General features: G+C 34.7%; 1 pseudogene; it reads right to left on the reverse strand.

Annotated features, from left to right (window-relative positions):
• Nucleotides 1-22,635: 22,635 nt before the first annotated feature.
• Nucleotides 22,636-23,248, reverse strand: LOC127236697 (60S ribosomal protein L15-like; annotated as a pseudogene).
• Between the last annotated feature and the right edge of the window lie 766 nt (nucleotides 23,249-24,014).

Raw genomic sequence — 24,014 nt, forward strand, 5'->3', positions numbered from 1 at the left:
CATAGTCCAGGTTTTAAGAGCATTGACTACTCTTGTATAGGACCAGGGCTCAATCCAGCATCCACATGGCAGCTCACAACCAATTATAACTTCATTTCCAGGAGATATCCAACACCCTCTGATGGCTTTCATAAACTAGAGGCATATAAAAAGCATGAACCCATCCATGCAGGCAAAACATTAACATAGAAAATATGTAAATAAATATAGGTATGAAAAACATAAATAATCATTCTTAATTACTTAAGGTTCAATGCAATATAGATTATCATTAGAAAAGAAAGACAAGAAGTGTTCAAAAATGGTATTGGATTCACTCATGTAAGTCAATAACAAATTTACCCTAAGGACTTATTTTTTCTATATTTTGTGTTGATTTAAAACATTTGAGTGGAAATTTGACTCCTATGTTTAATAATCATGACAACTAATGAAACTGCTATTTCTGCCTGTATATAAGTTTTAGCTTCAGAAAGTTCTTTTATACAAATTCCTGGGTACTGTCTACCATGGTCAGGCTTCTGTAGTCTGGAGATATTCCTAAAAGTCAGCATATTGATTCAAGTGCAGGGCTACTTTACATCACACCTTGAGAGACATTGGTGCAGAAAAGTACTAGTGTGTTAAATCTCTAGAAAAGAAACAGATTTCAGACTCTTCACAAAATTTCATGCATATTTCTACATTAAGCTTCCTTCAAGACCTTCCTTAATATTTTTAACTGTGTGTTTAATATTTACTATAGTCTTTTCAAATACAAAATGCTTTTCCCTCTTTACTCTCCAGCTCCATTCTGTCTATATTAACACATAATTCTATAAAGTGAGACTGAATTTGGGCAATTCAAACAAACAAAAGCCTGCATAGGATTTTCTTCTATTGACTTCTAAATATTTCCAGTACATAAAAACAGATGATGCTACAAGGTCAGATAAAAGTAAAATATCAAAATCATCTCAACATATTAGTAAATATTATTTGAAAAAATTAAAATGGAGTATAAATGCTCTGGAAATGTGTGGATGCATAGTGATATGAAAATGAGACAATACGGCCACAAAATGGTAGATGTGTGTGTTTGGTGGGGGCTTCCTTCACTATGCTAGTCAGCCTGAATACTTATGCTTTGTTACTTTGTTTTATTTTGAAAAAGATCTCACTTTGAGGCCAATGGTGTCCTTAAACTGACTGTGTAGCCTAGACTGGACTTGACTTTGCTATAGTCCACCTTCTTTTGCCGCTCAGGTTGTGAAAGCAATGGGTTATTCCTCTGAAGGAAGCTTCAAGGTCCTCCAGGTTCCGTATTGGCATCTGCATCTTATCAGCTCTGAGACTTTGACTTTACTATATGAAATGCTTAACCTCAGTCAAAAAGTGGATCAGATATAGAATCAATTTAGAGATTTGGTATTGAATTAAGAAACTGGATCTGAAATAATTAAAAGAATTGAAATCAATTATTGCAGACCTATAAGAGGTTGTCTAGATTAAAGTTACTCTATGAGAATATCTAGATGGATTGATCAGGTTGATTAAGAGAGAATTACATTGTAAATGTGAGTGGCACTTTTGATCATCAGCAGGGATAAAGGAAGCCCAGGAAAAAAATGATTTTTGCTTTTTTATTCTTGTCAAGTCTCTTTGGTGAATTCATCTACCCTGTTTGAGAGTTCATCTAATTTCACTGTTTTTATTGATGCTGTCGTGTTTCTTCACTAATGACAGAACCCGGTGTCTTCCTGCTTCCAATGTGGACTGTGGACAAAGGGTCTTAAGGTATTCTTTAAGCCTTATGAACAAGATAGGAAATGACTCTTGAACTTTCCGTAATGAAATAGTCATTGTTTTGTGACCCAGAACTCATCATATAAGCCCAACTAATACATTCCTTTAAAAATGTATTTTCATTTATCAGTTTTGTACCTCTGCAGATCAATGACTAACACAATACTGTTAAAAATGTAGCTAATCAATGGAGGTTTTTGGTGTTATGCACAAGGTAAAACATTTCTTGTTACTGATCCCATAATACATAAAGAAAAAGTAAGTTGCTCAAGTTGACCCATGCTTAGTTGGAATAGAAAAGAATATTCAAATACTCTCTGCTTTACAAATCACAGTGGAAATCTGGGGAAAAAACACCCTAAAGTATTACTATGTCCGATTTCATAATTCATTTGTTACAGGTTTTATTACAACAAACTATTAGAGGAACAGTATAAAACAACAATTTATCCTTGTCTGTAAGGCCAGACTTTGAAGTAGAGTGATCTTCAAGTTGTTAAAAAAAAAAAAAAAAAGGAATTTGGAATGTCTAATGACTTTCAACCTCAAATTCTGTATCTTGTATGAGCTTGTTAATTTGCATAATATCATATTCCACTTCAAATTTGTGAATAATGAGACATTTCTGTAACCATTGAAATTATGAATGTTGTGTATCAGTTCACATAAAGTCTCAAATATATAATATATAATTATTGATGATTTATTTTATATTCTTTTACAACAAATTATCACTTATTTGATAAAAGAAGTACTGAGACATATTCCAATATCAAAATTTCAGTGTATAGTGTATTGTAGAATGAACATCTAGACACACAGTGAATTTCCACAACTCTCATTCTCCAGAAACTATGGTTCAAGTTCTACTTCTCTGAGGGAGTTTTTCTGTGATTTGGATTGTATTGTGAGTTAAGATTATTAAGTTTTGGTCTTCCCCATGAATGTCATTATAGCAGGAATAGGTTTGTATATCATCGTTTTTTTTGTTTGTTTATTTATTTATTTATTTATTACCTTCCCACTATTTAGTTACAAAAAATGCCACCTTGTCAACATCTTGACTTTAGACTACTGCAAAATGATTAATTTCCACCCTACTTTATATCACACAGTTTGGAATATTTTGTTGTAGCAATACAAAAATAAAAATATCCCTCACTCAGTTTCAAGATATGTATGTACTTATGTGTGTATAAATGTATATGCAGGCATATTTATGTATATTCATGAATATGTGTATTCATGAATGTATCGTATGTACATATGTATACATACATATATCATTGCCTTTTGCTATTTTAAATAGTTGTGATGGAAAACAAATACAATTTTCTTTTCATAGTTAATGTTAAATTATTTTAGATAAATACCCAAATGTGTGGTTATTGAATCATATAAATTTGATTTTGTAATTTGATAAAATTCCTCTACTATATTTCTTAAATCTAGTATACTACATTCCATTGCACACTGTACATTGTTTCCAGCTTGATAAAATATATACCAACTATTGTCAATGCTCTCTTTAAATTATTTTCCTTCCCTTCTCTGTTCCACTCTCTCTTGTTCATACTTACTTTCTTTCGTCTTTCATTTCCTCCTTTCTGTTCTAGGTGGTATGACATGTCATATTTATGAAGAATATCATAATTCTCTCCTGATTCATCATTTTTAATAATTTTTGCTATAACATTAGAGTTTGCATATTTTTAAAACCAAATATATACATATTTTAAATTTTAATTAGGTAGTAATTTTGCTTTTAAGAGTCCACTATAAATTAGTTAGTAATATTTTTTCTATTCTATGGCTTTATACAATCTCTCCTATCCCATGTTCTGTCTTTCTCTATATTGATGGCTTTATTTTATTTTAAAGATGCTTTTATTTCATGCAGTTTCATTTGTCTGATTTTGCTTTTTTTTCCTGTGTTTGTTTGGAGTGTTTGTCTGAGAAGCACAGCTACTTTCTACAACTTCAATGGAAGAACTGTTCTCTTTTCTGTATTGGGAGAATGTGTATGGGATGATGAAGGAGATGTTGCACACTTACCTAGCAAGCCATATAAGCTGTGTCAACCTCGGTGATCTGTAGGGTGATGGATGTCCTACCCCAAATTATCCCCACATTCTTTTCTATGAGCTTTGTACATTCCTAGTATGTTGAGAAGATTCCTATTGTGATTATTTTTGTCTGAGAGTTTTATACTTTTAACTCTTACATTTAAATATTTAACACATTTTAACTCATTTTTGTTAATGATAGAAGACAAAATGTGAAGATAAAGCTCAGTTGTCATCTGCACATAAGTATTCAGTTTTCATAAGGTCATGTGTATCTGCAACCACACTTTTTAAGGTTTATTGACATGAATTGATCCACTTCATCATTTTCCTTTAATCTAGCTATCTGGCTGGCTGGCTATCGTCTATCTTTCTTCTCTTTTCCTCCTGAACTTCTTTTACTGTATTAAAAAACTGATTCTAGAAGAGAGCTATGCAAACTCTCCAGCTCATTCAGAATGGTCTTTTCTTATTCATTCTTGTTCTGCATCATATCCCTGTAAGCACATAGATTCAAACAAGAGAAACTTTCCCTATGGATAACCATCTATAAAAAAAATAAGCAAGAGAAATACATTGGAGACTTTTCTTCCTTATGGATAAGACAGATTTGAGAATTCCCTTTTGCCATCCATGCCTCACAGTTGAGAAGTTCTGATGAGTGAGCACACACTTTATCCATATGCCAGCAAAATACAGCTTATTTTATTAGAGCTGGAGTGCAGGAATTTATTTCTTTCATACAAAGAAAGTTAATCTATGTATTGTTAGATCTTTGCTGTGGGTGACAGATGGTCTCACACATTCAAACACATTGTTAACTTTACAAAAAGGAGCAATGATTTTTTTTTGGTTCATTTACTTCAAGAATACTATCAAAATTGTTTACTTAATAAATTATATTGCACAGAGTGACATTTTGTAGTGATACTTCAGTTTAAATTGTAGGTTATAATTTATTCCTGCTTTTATGTATAGTAAAATTTAGAACCTAAACTAAAAAAATAAAAAATAACAGGCATACAAACACACACACACACACACACACTGATAACATGTAAAATGCATGTGTTCCTAAAACCCAAAGCTTTGTCTTCTTGTAAAGATATTCAGAAATAAAATTATAAATTTGATCATTTTGTTTTATTATTGACACAGATATGAAATTGGCTTGAATTTAATGATCTTAGTACCATCTGGCATTAGCAATTTTGTAATCTACACAGATGCCAGAAGATGTGGGAGTCTGGGGCAAAAGCAAGAGAAAAAGAGATGCACAGAATTAAAGCATAGCATGGCATAGCATCTTAAATCTAAGTATGCAATTACTGAGATAAAAGCTAGCATACAGTATAATTACCAGACAAATTAACTTTTAACAACATTTGAAAAGATATACTTTCTAAGCATTTCTTTTTCCTTTGTGCTTCAAAAGATGAGTTATTAAATGCGTATTGGTAAAAAGGAGTAAAATATTTTTTTCTCATGAAATGTGTTTTTTCTCTGTGGGACACCTGTGGCTATGATCATGGAAACAAGGACACTAATTCACTTGGTCTTTTCTGTGTTTAATGAAAAGTATCTGTAAATAGGTAATAATGAAGGTAAATTTTCTTGACTCAGAGAAAATGTGATCATTGTTCCTATCACTCTTTTTAAAGGGAAGAGAATTTAGTTTCTAAGAGAACCAGTAGTTTTCTTTCCATAAAACTCATTTCATACCATGTTTCCTTCTAGTCCACCTTTCATGAGCAGTTTTCCATGAGCTCCATCAGTTCCAAAATAACACACAGAATCTATTAGTTATAAAGCTGTTGGCCAATGGCTAGAGCTTCATATTGGCCAGCTCTATCTTAAATATTAACCCATTTCTATCAATCTAATTGTTTCTACATGGTCTTACCAGAGAGAGAGCCAGTCCAGACCTCTTATTCTCTCATGGCCTATGTCTTGACTCCTCCTACTACATATTCCAGAACCCTCCTTGTCTCCTAGGCACACCTATCTTGCTTTCCTATTTGCCAACAGTGCTTTACTCATTAACCAATAAGAGAAACATATTTACAGAATGACATCTCCCATCATCTCCTCTTTTCTGTCTAAAATAAAGAGAAGGGCTTTAACTTTGTCATAGTAAAATTATATATGACAAAACAGTTAGCAAATGAGAACTATAGTTAACAATATTTAATCCTTTAACATTATCAGGAATTAAAGGAAATATTCTGTCTTTATCATTTATCCTATCTTTGTGAGTCTGCTATTTTTATCTTTGCTGCATCTTGTAGAAGCTGCTTGCCTTCACTTCCTACCCAGCCTTCCTTTCTGGGTCTTTGATGAGGTTGAAGATTAGACTTTCTTAATTATTGTTTTTTTCTCTTTCCAGACAGAAATATTAAGTAGAAGACTTAACCTTCCAGCTTAGCACAACTCCATAGTAATCTTTGTTATACCTTCACCCTAGGACTAGATATGTAGCTCTTGCCATTTGCTCTTGTTACCTCACCTTAATAGACCTTAAATGTATATGTTCTTGTTTTTCCTTCTCCTAGAGCATATTTGATATTTACTGTCCTTGTATACAGTTAGATATCAAGCCTAAATCTTTTCTTTAGACTAAAGAGGAATTGTAGTGAGCTATCCACCCTGCCCACAACTGTTGTACTGACCATGCCCATTGCAGCATGGGGACAAGTGTGGGTATGACTGGTGGAGCCAGTTCAGACCTGGATGCTCTCTCTAACTTCTGGGTCAGAAATAGGGAAGATCAGAGGACATCCATATATCAAGAACACCCAGTGGTCATCTGTTTCTTGTGTAAATGGATTCTACCCTAATAAACCTCAATCAGCCTGTGTTGTGTCCTAGAATCTTATTACCCACTTTACCCTCCATCTTCAATTGTTGGTTGTTCAAATTTATTTTTGTATGGTATGTACAAGTATGAGAGTTTTATGTCTAACACATCCTAAACCATCAGCCTACAATTTGCTTAATACTTCAACTGAGAGAGAGAGAGATAGAGAGACAGAGAGAGAGAGAGAGACAGAGAAAGAGAGAGAGAGCTTAGTATGCAATGCTGGGGACATAATAGGCGTGTACTTGAATTCTGCATTAACACTCTAGTCCTGTACTGACATCTTGAATATCATAGGAGTCTGAGTCTTTTTTGAAATTTTGAGAAGAAAACAAAATTTATCTAGGTTTCAACAAAAGAACTTGTTTGGTGAATGAATCTATAGAAAAAATATTTTGGCAACTACAGTTTCAATTGAAAAATTCCATATGATTAACGGCAACAGTCATAAAACTTATATTCTTTGGCCTTGTGATTTAATTAAAATGACAGAATGTTTGCATTTGCCAGGAATCTGCAGACAATGTAAAATACTTGAACAAGGATAGCATATTATAGACACATTCAGAGAAATGGGCCTTAGATAGAAAAGGTCAAATCTTCTGTTGAAATATGATAATATAATAGTAGCAAGGGTAAAGGTTAATATTGTTGATATTGTTCTAACTTCTGAGATAACAGAGTTTCAAAAGGTTTAAATGCTTGAGAAGTAAGATTCCGACAAGGAATCAAAGGGGATTTGGTGACAATAATAGTTTAATGGTTTATTGTGTGTGTTGGGTGGTTTTTTTTTTTTTTTTTTGTATGAAAACACAGTTTAGTATTGTCATTTTCCAGAAGATAAAACTGTGAGACAGTAATCTGCTGCACCCATCATCCTCATTTTCTAGGCCACAAAAGTATTCTCAATGAACAGTGTACACCACATGATAGGCTCTCAGAAGATATGTTTGCTTTGGTGTTTAAATGATTATAACAAAATGGCAAACAGCATTTTTATTAAATATTTTTTTCATTCATTTTACATACTGACCACAAGTTCTCCTCCCTCCTCTCTTCCCTTTTCCTCTTATTTCCTTACTGCCACCCTCTCCCTGTATACTTGTCCGCATTCTCTGTTCAGAAATGTGCTGATAAACTACATAAAGTTTTATTATCATATTAAAAATCCATTTGGTGCCAATTATCACAAATTCAGTGCTTATCTTGTATGTGTTTTTAATAGCTATTCATATGTGTAACAGGAACCCAGACCTTAGCACATTTGACTCTTTGATGTATGTAGCATTCAGACCATAAAACTCAGGACATAGACAGTACTACCTTCTAAAATGAAAACAAGAGTTAATCCTCCAAAGTCCAAGTCCACAGTTCTGGGAAAGTCTTTAAATGTACTAAGCTTTTTTTTTTTTTTTTTTTTTTTTTTTTTTTGACTTCTGAATATCTGTTCTGCTTAACTGCCCTTGCTGAATGAAGTATGTCAACAGAATATGGTTTATATGGTTTTGTCATTAAAAGCTCACCCGGAGAAAGGCTCAGTACTACAGGGATCCCAAATATTTTCTCTTGGTGTAAAGACATATGCAAGCAGTGTTCTCTGATAGAAAACCCCACCATACACACACATACACACACATACACACACAAATACGCGTGTGTGTGCGTGCACACATACATACACACACATGTGCGTGTGTGCGCACGTGCACATACACACACACTCACACACACACAAGAGAGAGAGAGAGCTTTTTTATTGAGAATACATATTTTTCTTACCACAAATTCTGATTGTTTTCCAACCCCTAATTCGTCTCTAGACCTCCCTACCTGCCCACATGCAAAAGTTCACATCCTTTCTTTCTCTTTTTTCATTATAAAAGAAAAAATAATCTAAAAATCATAACAAGATAAAATAAAACAAACAATAATAGAACAAAATAATTAAACAGAATGAATAGTCAATGACAAACCACAAAAAAAAAAAAAAAAAAAAAAAAAAAAAAAAAACCTTACAGGTGCTTAGTCATATATATTCACAGACACAGAAAATCCATACAAACAAAATTGGTAAACGGCTATATAAGCAAAAGATCTGGAAGGTAAGAAAACACATCCAGCTCAGACAAAGCATTGTGAGACAAAAAAAGAAAAAAAAAAACTTCCCAAAATGTTATAAAGTTTGTCTTTGTTCTACTGCTGGGTGTGAGGTCTGTCATTAAATATGGGCTAGATTCAAATGCCATTAAAGGATGTTAGATTCCCTTAGAGAAAAGGAGTCCTTCATTTGGAAGCAATTTTCAATAGGAGATAGCTTCGGGGGTTAAGAATGAAGGGGTGTGTTTACTTCCTTTTCCATCACTGATACAGCTTCTGGTATAGACCTGTGCAAGCCTCGTTCATAATGCCAGTCTCTATAAGTTTATATATGAGTTTATATATGCTTTAGTCCTCCTATCATGATTAGTAAGCCTTGTTTCTTCAATGTCTTCCATCCCCACTCTTAAGTTACACCCTTTCTGCCTCTAATTCCACAGAGTTCCCTGAGCACTGAGGAGAGGGAAGGATTTTAGTGCACACACATCATTTATAACTGGGTGGTCAAATGTTGTTTTTGTTTTTGAGAAAGTGTCTCACTATACAGCACTGGCAGGCCTAGAATTTTCTATGTAGATGAGTCTGGTTTTGACTCACAAAATCTGCCTGCTACTGTCTTTTATTTTATCCCTCCCTTCTACCATTACTAACTGTCCTGTCTCCCAGAGGCAGAAAACAGTGGACTTAAGCTTGGAATGGAACCTCTAAGTGTGTAAGCCAATCAAACCAGCAGTTACATAAAGGCCTGATTATCTTGACTAACAATCCAGATTGTCTCAGTGTTTTTGTTATTGTGGTTGAAGGATTTACATCATAACAACTTGTCTGTCCTTAGTGGTAATTTAGGAATAACATGACATACTTAAATCACACCACCATTAACTCCCCTTATGCAGTTTTCCAGTAAAAGATCAGGGTTGAGATCACAACACTGAAAGGGGAAAATCAGGTGTATTTGACTACAAAATGATGAGTTGAAACATTAAGAGCTCATTTGCTGTCGAACTGACAACAGCCATATGGCATAAATTCCAAGATTAAGCTGTCTGTAGAATGAAATCCTTAAAAACTGAATAGAGAACATAGTGAATGCAAATGCTTTCACCCTGAATACTTTACTGACAAATTAGAATAAACCTTCTTCCAATTATCACCTCTAGGAAGACCCAGGAACAAAATGATGATGATGCCTTAGACAGTTTTTTTTTTTTCCCATCTAGTTCAAGCAGCATCTTCTTTTACACTCTGCAGACAACTTTCCTGTGACTCTTCTTCTAAGCCCTTTCTTTATTCTACGTATCCCCTCTCTTTACTATGACTACATTCACTACTTCTACGCAATACCCTCAGGCCATGACTAGGAAATCAACTGCTAAAACTTAGCTTCAGTCTCCATTGTCATCATTTTTTGATGACGGTATTTGTCAACCACACCAGACTACTTAGTGCTTCTTGTCATGTACAATGCTTAAGTACCTTCAGCTTCTGTTCAGATGGTACTTATATTGTCTACAAGATGACGCCTCTCCTATGAAAATACCTTGATTCCCAAATAGAATGCAAATTATCTCTCATGTTCCTACACCAATATGATTGAACCTCTCCTGTTTATGTTTATGTGGCACATAGTTTTGTACATATTGTCTACAAAGACATGTGTCAGTCATTTACACTGACAAACATGCCAAAACAAGTTACACATCTTCTTTAATTGCACACAATCTTATTTTTGAAACAACGTTTCCCACCAAACCTGCAGTTTCTGGATTCAGAAAGAATGTCTTGTTATCAAGGTGCAAGTATTCTCCTCCTTGGCTCCATATTATTTGGGTAACAAGCATGCTTCGGATTCTTTCATGGGTGCTAGGATACCAATTCAAGTATGGACATGTGCAGCAGGCACTCTCCTGACTCAGGGACAGGACTCTCCTGTCTCCCTAGCCCTTTTTGAAATCTCAATAATAGAAGCAGAATGGCCTTCAGCTGCTTTCTTTTACATTGAACTGAGTAGTAAAGACCACACCGAAATGTTCCTATACCATATAAACTTAAGGACAAATTTTATCAACTATTAGTGAGTTTGTCTTCTCTATTCCATGATCTTCTCAATTTTCGGGTCATAAATTTCAAAAAATACACCAGGAGACATAGATTCACACAGTGGTAAATTCAATAATCTGATTATTTCTTAAATTAGTTAAATTCCAAGTTTTTGTCCTCCTTACTGAGGCTGCTGTGAGCAGAGACAGATTGAAGCATCATTTCAAATTGCAGAATGTTTCTTGCTTGGATATTTTATTATATTTTACCTTCCTAAAATATATTTCATTTTTAAGTTTGTAATATTATGACATCATTTACCATATCATTCTTCCATACAAACCTACCCATGTAAATTACCTGGTTGAATCATGGCCCATTTTTCATTAATTGTTGGTGTGTGTGTGTGTGTGTGTGTGTGTGTGTGTTTGTGTGTGTGTGTGTTGTTACATATACATATACACATGTATACCATTAAAATCTGTTCAGCTCATATAATGTTACTTGGGTGTAGGTTTTTATGATTGGATAGTAGATAACCTATTGGTGTACTTTTTACTTCAGCTGTCAGAGGAATTGCTCACCTGCTGTTCTTGTCTCTGGTAGAATTCTCCTGAGTAGTTTCTCCTGTGCACAGTAGTTCATCTTTAGTATCACCCTGATCATATCATGTTTAGGCATTCATATTCATTCATATCATTCATTCATTCATGAGTGTAGCTTCTGAAATTTCTAGGCGACCCAATCTCACAGCAAACACCTTGATGCTCTGAGCCTCATAGTTTTGCCACCCCATCTTCAGAAATGATTCTTGAACCTCAGGTGCAGACATTGTGTTGTAGATAAATCAGTTGTGACTGGCCTCCAAAGCACTGCATTTTAATTGGTAATGATTCTCTGAAATAGTTTCTATCTGTTGCTCATGATAGATCTGAAGAACAATTTTCATTTTATTCTGTAAGTTGATAAGTCTGTCCCTCAGAGAAAGCGACAGACATCTAATTTAGCTGAAAGAGTAGAATCACAGAAGACCTAGATTTGGAAGGTCAAAGTGGTTTTTCTTTCTTGGAAAAATAATAAAAGATTCTGTGGAACAGGATGATAACCCTTAGTTGACATTTTGGAAATTTAAATAAAGAGGCAAGATGTACAAAGAATCATTATTTTAATTGCTTGCTAAGAGAGTTAGCACACAGCTGTCTATACCTTGCCATTAGTCAGCATACTATGACTAATGTGTTTACAATTAGACCCACAGAGTAGGAGGATAGGAGTAGATATGTCTCAGCCAGTTGTGAGAAAACAGAACAGGCAATAGAGTGGCTGGATCTAAGCCCATATTTAACATTTACCAATGGTGAGTGGATAGTACCTATGTTGACAAAAATTAAATTTCTACATACTGATATTTTAAAATGAAACATCAAAGTATAGCCATATCACATGTGAAAATTATATTTTTATAGAATTTAGTTGGACTCTACAATTCTAAGTTTATTAAAATTGAGCCTCCTTTGCGTGATTTATACATAGAAAATTTCAGTACAAATCAATGTTTTGTTACAATTAATATGGCTAAGTAGTAGAATAAAAATAAACTTTTTAAACAGTGATTTTGGTTTAGCTAAACAGTTGTAGGTTGTCAGCAGTCCCTCAAATACCATGCTTATAATTTCTTCTATTTATGTGTCTCTATGTTGTCTATATATTGTTAATACCTCCATGACTTTTACCTACTTCTTTTTATTTGTTATAAATTTCCATAGAATATCCAGTCATTCTGTCTCCTTATGGCTGTAATAATTTCTCAGTTTCCTAATTAGAAAAACTTGAAATTAAAAGCAGTATGAAATTGTAAAGTTTTTGCTAAATAAACTTTTGTGATACTCAAAAAAAAAAAAAAAAAAAAAAGAAAGAAAGAAAAGTTCATAGACAAGAGTTTGGTGAGCTTTATCACCAGTTAAGAGCAGGTCCAGGAATTGCAGAGGACTCATGCTAAGTTTCCGGCATGTGTAGGAACATTAGATTACTGTTTCAGAGTAGGCACTGCCTTCTTCTAGTCTCTATCAGCACTCAGACTCATATGGCACACACACACAAATGCACACATAAATATGATTTTATAACTGTGCCTTGACAGTAATGTTTTTCTGAATCCAATGTAAGATCTTATTGAAAGCATGCTTCTCCTCAATTTTTCTGTGTTGAACAAACAGAATGTAACTTGAGCATATCTATAGGTATGGAATGTTTCATTGAATTGTTCTTCTCATAGTTCTTGTAGGAACAAATATCCATGGTTCTATATGGTGTCCTGTGGGATGTTGTGACTACCTGACTCCTCTTTATTCTTCTCAGGATTGTAGCCCTAAGTCATTCCTTGATGATAACACATCTGCCAGCCTATTCTCAGGAATAGCTTTCATTTTTTTTTTTTTTTTTTTTTTTTTGTATCAAGTATTTTTTTTTCTTTTTCTTTTTTTCTTTTTTTTTCTTTTTTTTTAGTCAATTCAATAAAGAGTGGATGTGAGAGCAGAACTGGGTAGCCTTTTAAATAGACATTCTCCTGGTACAAAATGCCACAGTAACCTTGTGACACACTAGTCAGTGGTTAAAGTTCTTTAATACTTTTGATAGAATTTCTGATAACCAACTTTTGAAAAATTGCTGAATTCAAACATGTTAAAAATAGGAAGTCATTACTACAACGACCAAAAAGAAAATTCCCCAGGAATAATAATAATAATAATAATAATAATAATAATAATGACCTATTTAGGAAACTTCAGGGTTTTCAAAGAATAACATTTCTACCAATATTTTCATTTTTCTCTCATAGAGAATTCTTCATATGAAATCTCATTCATTCTGAAATTTATAGCACACCAATAATTAATTCCAGGCCTCTTCCTGTGACCATTGAAGAAGTCACATTTTTGCAACACATATCTACCCTACATCACAACAGTTACAAACACAAATACTACCAAAGCCCAACTTGGCAAATCACTGAGTTTTATTGGTGTTACTTGTTAGAATGTAGGTTAGGACTTACTTACAGTAACAGAAATGACTCAAAGACAACTAAATCAAAAAAATCTCACACCAGCACTGATGATAACACTCAAAACTGGCAACCCCAACCAAAAGCACACTGCATAATCTGTGGGCATCACAAAAAGTTAGAGAGTTTCCTTTCCAAGTGACTGAGATGCTCTGAAATTTTTCCAAGAAAGTCAGCTAGTTTCTGCTCCTTTCAGATAGCTGATCTGGTTAGAACATCTTCTTTGTAGCTTTGGTTGCCTGAAAATCTTTTCCTGTAGCTTATCCTTCTGAGGGGGAAATCTTGCCTTTTTTTTTTTTTTTTTTTTTTTTTTTCTCCTTACTCTGGCAGAAAGGAGCAATTAAATCTGGTCAGTTTCAGGGACTTCCTGAAGATGGTTTGTTTACCTTCATGCTTAAATGGTGTAATGCCGGACAGAATCTTTTAATATCCAAGGAAACTGTTCTACAAAAATGACGTTATTTAATTGGCTGCTTCTCACTAAAGTAGCTTAATGCTGCCTTCTATACAAAGAGTAATTTTAAGAAAAAAGTATTTCATTGTCTAAATGAGCAATTAGAAGAAAAAAGCTAAATGGTTTCTCTTTCACTTTATGAGTTACTCTTAATTTAATAGCATATAAAATATCTAAATATATCTAATCACCTTCTGGCCTTCACAATCATAATAAATTAAATTTTCTCCAATGTGACAGACTACATGTTGATGTTTTAAATCTAAGGTGACAACTTTTCGATTGTAGTGACTGCTTTGACCTCAACAGTAAGAAGGACAAATAAAAATAAGTAAATAATTTTAACAGTAAAAGCCCTTGAGAAATGCCTCAGCAATTGATAATTCCTGCTGACCCAGGCATAATAGTACATTTGGGAGTCAGAAGCTTGAGGCTACCCTGGTCATAATTGCGTTCCAGGATAGCCAAGGCTACTCAGAAAAACCCTGACTAAAACTAACTAAATAAATAAATCCTTGCTAATTTTTTCAGAGGACTTGAGTTTGATTTCAAGCACCATATCAATAGCTCACAAATTCCTACAACTACAGGTCCAAGAATCCAACCTCTTCTTCTTGCCTCAGTGGGAATCAACACATGTGGCATACACATACAGACACTGACACAAACATATTGAAATAGATTATTTTTTGAAATCCTAAAAATGAGAAAAGATGATAAAGACATGCCCATGATTGCTACAGACCACAGGGTTATACTGGAAAAGTCAGCTGACAAAATCACAAGACTGATCCTCCAGGGTCACACATTCCAGTGGAGGACACCCAAAGTGCAAAGCATTGGGAATATTTGCCTTTTGAATAATTCCTGCTACTTCTGTAAAATCCTTGAGAAGCAATAGCACTACATTTTCCATAGTGGGATTTGCCCCCACTCCAAACCCCAAAAGTGTATTAATCAGTTACTGGGCATAACTCCCTCACAGGATGTTATACTGGATTGCCATCCTCTGAGGAGCCTTGGTGTGAAAGTATTCGCAGTCAGGAAATCTTTGTTCTTGCAGTCAAGACTATGCCCATCCCCTGATATAAATTTAGAAGCTAGTCCCCTAAAATTTTCCTTTATGGCATGTCATCCAGCCAGGAGAGGAGCTTTGCAAATAGACTACATTTGGAGCCTCAAAGGACAGTCACTGAGGAGGATATAACATGTGTGCCCTCAGGATAAGCAGGACTTAGTGTCCTGATTTCTCTTACAGCTTACTTAGAAAAGTGCAACCTCAACTGGCCCCTGCACTACCCTAACAAGCTAATAATACTCTGTACTTACCATTGCCTTGGTTTTATTGATACAGGATCTTAGTCTAGTTAATTAACTATTTGTGCCTTTACCCCAAAATTACAGGAAGAAAGCTATGAATCACTTAACCAGCCAGGAAAAAGGAATTCCTTCTCACTCAGGGAACCAGTGCCTCTAAGCCGCTTAGCCCAAGGCTACAAGTATCAGCCTCTGGATTTTATACTACATAACCTTAGTTTTTCCCTTTGAACCAGCCACCTCAAATGCTATCTCTTGTGCTGAGAGGTACCCTTTAATCAGCTAGAAAATGCTAACACAGATCAAACACTGAAGGATTCTTTCCACAGTTTACACCAGTTGCCATGACTACCCTGACACTGTTTCCAGAGCTAGTTCCAACAGGGCCAGCCAGGAAAGAGTTCTTCCTCCTATCAAATATATTTATTACAAACTTTTAGCGTATCATCTTACCATGCTTAGAAATATAGTTTAGCGTACACACACACCCATTTTCTCTTCTTAGAGTTCTATATTGTCTTAAACCTCCAACTATAATTGATCCTTCCAGTATCTGTTCTGGAGTCTCACAGCCATGCTCCCTCTGAGACATAAAGATAATAGGCAGCTGCTTTGTTATCCCTTATCTGTTTCCTTGGCCCTGAGAAATGCTTGCCTGGAACCTTGATATTGAGAGAGAATTACTAATTGTGTCTTTATATATAAACTGACAACCTTGTGGGATGAAAGAGTTTTTTTTTGTTTGTTTGTTTGTTTTTTTTTTTTTTTGAAGACTTGTATATACTGATTAAGCTGAATTTTTTTCCTTCACCCTAAGATCACATTAGCTAATCCTCATGCTTGCTGTACCATTCTTTATGGATCCTGAGAGGCTAGGGGGCTAATACCCCAATAAATATCTATATATGATGATAGAAGTTACTTCTCTATGTCTTCTTAACAGACTTGATGGTGAGGAAAGCTATGCTGCCAATCATACCAGAAATTAATTACACCCTTGGAAATTATTTAGAATGGGATGGGATATGAGGAATTTTATTCATTCCCCATTCTTACAGCTAAAACCTCCAAATCTGATTCTTTTTTCCCTGACTTAATGTAATAAGGAAAGGGAAGATGACTCACCAATACACATTATTGTTTAGTGCTTTGCTTGAAAGAATGATAGTGTCTGAACATGATTTGTATCAAAATCATCTCAAATATCACGGCTTAAGATAGTGTGCTATTTTAGACAATTACATAAAATTAAATGTATGCCCCAAGTAATTTTAATATCATGGACATTCTGAGGGTCTTTCAAATAATTGTATGTTGTTCTCTTGTTCAGAATAAGACAGATATTTAAAATGAATTTTCCCAAACAGTTCTGGCATCTTTGTCTAAGGGGGTTTGGAGGATGAAAGGCATGAATAGGAGACAGAAAGTTATAAAGAATCCAGCTATTTCTTGTCCACGGCCCATATTTCTGCACAGATGCAGTATCCATCTGTGTTTCCTGTATGGCTTCCTTTTTTCGTTTTTCCATGTATGTTCATAGGTCGACAGTTTCTGTCTGTTGATTTCAGACCTTGCTTGGGTTAATTTTTTGTTAGTTTCATCCCTTCTAGTTAATAGTGATAGTGAGTAGCTTTGCCATCATCTAATTAATCAAATCTGTTTTAGAGCCATTTGTTTGAAAATACTTGAAGTGATTTTATTTGTTTGCTATTAGATAATGAATAAAATATATTTATCATAAGGTCGGACTCATGATTCACCTAATGAGGTTCATATTAATATGTAAGCCTAAAATCCCATTCAAGTGACATTATTAAGAAATATATAGATAACAAATCATTTTTTTTTTCCTGCACAGCTAGTCAAAACTGCAATATTATCTCCTGGATATCTTTCAACTTGTGAAACTCTCTTTCCAATGACCTGCATTTAAATCTAGGTGGTCTATTAAATAATTTAAGCTTATTAATTCTCTATACACTCAAATGTTTGTTTTCATTTAATTGGACTTTGTTATATAAAATTAAATAAAAAAATTCTCTATACACTCACTGATGTGCTATAATAGTATTAACTATCTATAAGCATGAAAGTAGTCCTTTTGTGATCTGCTTATATTTTAAAATAATCAAGAACTGATGCATCCAAGGCTTTATTTCTACTCCCTTCATGTTCATTGGAGATATTTTCATACTCTCATTATTTCTCTCTGCCCCATCCTCCTTTTTAACCATATTTTTAATTCAGTTTTCTCAACAAGTACCTAATTCTCTTCTTCTATTTTACCCCCAAAATTTAATTTTGAAGTCAACTACAAAATTACTTCCACATCCACAGCTCAGTCCAAGTGTTCAAAGAGCAAAGACATTTTACTTCCTAGAATTTCACATTACAACTTTGGTTTGCAGACAGCACTTTTCTTTCGTTTCACATGAATCAGATTTCATTGCAATTTTATTTTCTTTCCTCAAGCTATTCTAGCTTCTCTCAAGTTTAAACCTTTTGTAGTTCTTTTACTTCTTAATGCTTTGAGTTTTTCTTCTTTCTCTTTCTTCCTTTGCTCCTCACTCCCTTCCACTTCCCTTTTCTACTCCTCCACTTCATCCTCTCTCCTAATTAATCAGTATTTAGTTTAAGTAATTCATTATTTGTTGCATAACAGATTTTATAAACTCATAATCTCAAAGTTGCACAATTTTACTGATAGCTTCTTTAACTCAAAAATCTAAGGTTTTTTTTTTAATATAAATATTTAATCATGTCAAAGCTCAGTTGGACAAAGATCTGACTCAAATTCACTGGATTCATCGCCTCATGGAAGTCAAGACTATACCCTTGTCTGGTATCTCATTGATTTCTGGGCTGCACCTGATTGGTTGTTGGATGGAAACATCCCTCATATCCTTCATCTAACTCCTTTACAAATGCGAGTCTGCAGAGGGAATCCTACAGTACATCAGCTTCTTTTTCCAGAAGGAAAACCTTGAGGGAAAAGAATACCAACAAAGTGAAACTCAGTTTGTTCTATCTTAAAAGTGGCATCCCACCATTTCTAGAAGGGAGAGTACTACATCCCACACACAGCTGTAAGTGTAAGATTGACTCTGAGGAGACTGGGATCAATAGGACCCTTCTAAATGTCCTTCAGGGATTTACAATTCTACAGAAAATACCTGGCTACTGTCCATTTTCACTAGCAGAAGTTAAGATGTCAGGTCAGCTTGACAAAGGCCTGACTGGGGGGAAAGTGTAGGGGGTGTGGCTACAGAAAAATTTCAGTTCAGATTTTACAAATGTTTTTTGAGTTTGCATGCTCACATATGTAAACATAGTTCTAGCAATATTACATGGTAACAATGAAACACAGGTGATGCCATAAATATTGTTTTGTTCTTATTACTCATATTAAAGAAATATTTTGGCTTGGGGAGATTTTATCTAGTAAAGCACTTACTGAGAAATAATTATAAATTGTGTTTGTTCTCAGAGCTCATGTGAATATACCAGGGCTTGGAGGCATACATGTATTCATAACATTGGGGAGGCAGAGATATATGGATCCCTGGTGCTCACTGGATAGCAAGCCCTGCATCTTACAGGCACACACATGTAATCACATGAATAAACACAAATGTACACATTTACATACAGGATCATTAAGTACTATTTTTCTTAATTTAACCCTATGTGACACTGATGATAGACCTTGAGGAAATGGGAGTATGGCTCAGGAATGGCAGGAGTCCTGCCTACAGAAGTAATTAGTAGACTTGAACTTAGATAAATTTTATATTAAAGAAGTGAAATTAATTCAAATGTAAACTACACAATGTAGACAAGAAATGAGACAAATAAGAATACAAGATTGTGTCTTGTGTCTTCTGGTGGTTGCTGAAAATTTTATTAATTTGTACCTAAAACAGTGAAGTCAGCTTAGAATGGAAGATGGGAAATATCACTATATATATATATATATACATATATATGTATATATATATGAAATCTTACCTTGAAATATAGAGATATACATAATTACAGTGCACATAGATCTGTGACTTAGAAGAACTGAGAAGGGAATGAGGTGATAAGTTGACACATATGTGTACAGAAATACTGAAATATGAATACTATAAAGAACACTGTATTCAAAACCAATATTTCTTATATGCCACATTTCCGGTAGTAAGATAGAACTTAAAATTCACATTTTAGTTCTCTGCTGTTTGTGTTCTTGCTATGTTTTTTGAGAGATAAAGATTTAACTGTCACCTTTAGTAAGAACTTTGTAGGCCATTCTCTAGAAGTTGATAACAAATTTCCATTTCCAACTTGGTCAAAGTAGGTCTCTCTAATACAATTAATAAATTATTGCTCTGTTTATATTATTCCAAAATGCTCAGGAGATTTTTGCTATTATGTATATTAACAGACACATGAATATATACTTTTATATAAATGAGAAATTTGTATTGAAATGGTAGGATCCCCATTATCATGATCTCTATTCTTTTCATTATCAAAACATAACTGCACTTAATCTACTTCCCTTAGAGCCCAATCCAATGAAACAAATTAAGGTGACAAAATCATCCATGCTAAGGTGTTAATGAGTGCTAATGGATTCAGTGACACACCCAATTTGCATATTTTACTTGCATTTTAAAAGAATCATTCTAACACCATCATTATAAAAAAGATAAAATAAAAACAATAACTAAAGCTGGTTGATCACCACATGTGAGAACTTAAATGGCTTTGATGGAGGCAAAGGTGTTTAACTCTGTACATAGATTGAGATAAATACTCACCACTGAGTCCATTTCCCAGTAGAGAACATTTTCTCAAATGCCTGCTAAAATTGAACTTCAATAAGAATTGATTGAAGCCTCAAAAACAGCCCAGTAGACCAGACTGTCCTTGAACTCATAGAGATCCACCTGCCTCTGCCTCCCAACTGATGGGATTACAGTCGTGTGCCTCCAATGCCCAGTCATTTTTATTATAACTTGAATTTATTTTATTATAAATTGAAACTCAAAACAAATAAAATCATCTAAAATAATCACTGAGATATTCCTAAAACACTAAGTTTCTCCAAATATCCTTCCAGTCTAAGATCATAGTGAAATGAAATATCTGTGCAGCTTGTGCCATACAAACTAGACTACCTTGGTAACAGTGCAGATCTTTCCAAGTCTATGTTCTAGTTTAGCTAGAGGACTGAGCATATTTTAATAATATCCACCTAAATTCTTAAACACCTGAGATACAGTTTTTGTGGTGAGTGATAAGCAGAACATTTGGTTTCTATCCTCCCTCAAATATGTTACAAAGACATTATGTTTCTCAATATAAAGTATTATTTGTTTACTCAATGTCAGTAGTTCCTCTATATTTTACTAATATTCATTCCGGAAAAGGTAGGCAGGCAAAACAAATGGATGGAACTGGTCTTTTATTAACTTCAAAAACTTATGCTAGCCAAAACAGTATTTAAATAAAGCCAGACATGGGTCTATCTGTAGTCTTCTACACATCATCATTCAATTGTGCCAGCACATTTGTTGAAGATGCTTTCCCTCCCCTATTGCATACTTTTAGCTGTTTTGTCAAAAATCAGGTGTCCGTAGGTGTGTGGGCTAATATCAGGATTTTCGATTCAATTCCATTGGCCTACTTGTCTATTTTTGTGCCAATACCAGGCTGTTGTCAGGACTACATCTCTGTAGTATAGCTTAAAGCCTCCTGAAGTCCTTTTATTGTACAGGGTTGTTTTGGCTATTCTGGGTCTTTTGTTTTTCCATATAAAGTTGATTATTATCCTTTCAACATCCATGAAGAATTGTGCTGGGATTTTAATGGGGATCGCATTGAATTTGTAGATTGCTTTTGGCAAGATTGCCATTTTTGCTATGTTTATCCTACCTATCCATGAGCTTGGGAGATCTTTCCATGTTCTGGTACCTACTTTAATTTCTTTCTTTAAAGATACAAAGTTCACATTATATATGTCTTTCACTTGTTTGGTAAGCGTTGCCCCAAGATGCTTTATGTTGTTTGTGGCTATTGTAAAGTGTGATGTTTCTCTGATATCTTTATCAGCCCCTTTGTCATCTGATTAAAGTAGGGCTACTAATTTTTTGGTTTTTTTTTTTTTTTTTTTTTTTTTTTTTTTTTAGTTTATCTTGTATCCTGCTAGTTTGCTGAAGGTGTTTATCAACTGTAGGAGTTCCCTGGTAGATCTTTTTGGGTCGCTTATGTAAACTATCATATCATCTGCAAAAAGAAAAAGTTTGATTTCTTCATTTCCAATTTGGATCCCCTTGATCCTCTTTTGTTGTCTTATAGCTTTAGCTAGAACTTCAAGTACAATATTGAAGAGATATGGAGAGGGCCCCTGTTTTGTTCCTGATTTTAGAGGAATCACCTTAAGATTCTCTCCATTCATTGGCTGTTGGTTTACTGTTTACTGCTCTTATTATGTTTAGGTATGTTCCTGTTATCGCTGATGTCTCTAAGACCTTTACCATGAAAGGGTGTTAAATTTTATAGAAGGCTTTTTCAGCATGTAGGGAGATGATCATGTATGTGGTTTTTCTTTTTGAGTTTGTTTATGTGGTAGATTACGTTGATAGATTTTCATATATTAAACTATTCCTGCAACCAAGAGATGAAGCCTACGTGGTTATGGTGGATGATTTCTCTGATGTATTCTTGGATTCAGTTTGCCAGTATTTTATTGAGTATTTTTGCATCAATGTTCATCAGGGATATTGGTCTGTAGTTTTCTTTCTTAGTTGTGTCCTTGTGTGGCTTGGATACCAAGGTGATTATGGCCTAGTAGAAAGAGTTTGGTAATGAATCTTCAGTTTCTATTGTGTGGAACAATTTGAGAAGTATTGGTATTAGCACTTCCTTGAATTTCTGGTTTGAAATTTTACAAGCATCTCATATATTAGCGGTAACAGTGGAGCTGCAGAGTGTTTCGCCTTCTGCACGACGAGCAGATAGTGTGGTGGAACTTGTGGTCCTTTCCAAGGCCACGGCTCTTGCGGCCAGCATATGTCAGCCCATGCACCTCTCTGTGCTTGTGGACGGGTTTGGTGATCCACTGGGTGTCAGGGTTCCTTCTGATAGCTTTATGGAATGGATCAATGAGGATAACCTTAATAAACTTACACGTGGAATCTTCACCAACCCAGTAAGAATTGAGGACTCTCAAATTTCCACAAGGATGGCCAGGTCTCTCCTCAGCAACAGACTGGAAGCTTTGGGCAAACTTTAGCTGGTTAAAACCATGATGGATGGGCTTGCCATAAGTTGCACCCTTAGGAACTGGGCGTTTGCTGCCTCCATGGTAGACATGAATCCTATATATGACATAACCTTGCTTGGCCTTGTACCCAGCCTTCACACTTTATCGGGCCAGGTTAGGTGGGGAGCCCTGTGCAGCGCAGAGAGCTGGCGGTATTGCCAGCACTGGACCCTCAGCAGAAAGCACACCACTTCGGACTTTTTCCTCCATAGCTCCTGGATGTACTTGTATGTACCCATCTTGGCTCAGCTGATGGCTGCTGCCAAAGGTAAGGAAAAGGTAAGGAAGAATCCTTTGTCCCACTGTTGAATTCCAATTTTAAAGCATGTGGTCTAATAAGATACAAGGGACTATTCCAATTCTCTTGTATTCATTGAGCTTTCTTATGCAACCTAGTATGTTGTCGATTTTAGAGAAGGTTCCATGTGGAGCAGAGAAGATATATTCTGTTGTGTTTGGATGGAATGTTCTATAGATGTCTGTTAAACCCAGTTGAGACATAACTTCTGTTAGTTCTTTTGTTAAGTTAAGAAAGAAAGAAAAAAAAAAAGAAAGAAAGATACCTTCTCAAGAAACATAAGAATGTATAACTCGTAGAAATGATGTTCTGTTGACAAACTTTCTATAAGTGAAAGATGCTTGAGTTGGTCTCTGTAATTTACCACATCTCTTTGAGTGTTTCTTTTCTTCTCAATTAGCATTGTGTATTTAAGAAGCGTTTATATCAGATAATTTGTTAACTAGCCCCAGTCCATATTTCAGATTTGATATTGTTCTTATAATTTTCATTTGCTGGGCACTCTTGCTTCTGAACACCCTGCAGAATTGACATGTCAATGATGCCACCTAATTGTCTTTCTATGGATGTATTAATTGTTTCCTATAACATTTACATAAATTTAAGTTGATTTGATATGAAATGATTTCATGTCTTATAACTGATGATTTTGGGCCATGATGGGGATTTAAGTGATGTTCTTGAATTGTTCTACCTCTTATAATAAACTCATATTACATAT

The sequence above is a fragment of the Phodopus roborovskii genome, unplaced genomic scaffold (genome assembly GCF_943737965.1).
Source record: "Phodopus roborovskii unplaced genomic scaffold, PHOROB, whole genome shotgun sequence".
NCBI classification, from domain to species: domain Eukaryota; kingdom Metazoa; phylum Chordata; class Mammalia; order Rodentia; family Cricetidae; genus Phodopus; species Phodopus roborovskii.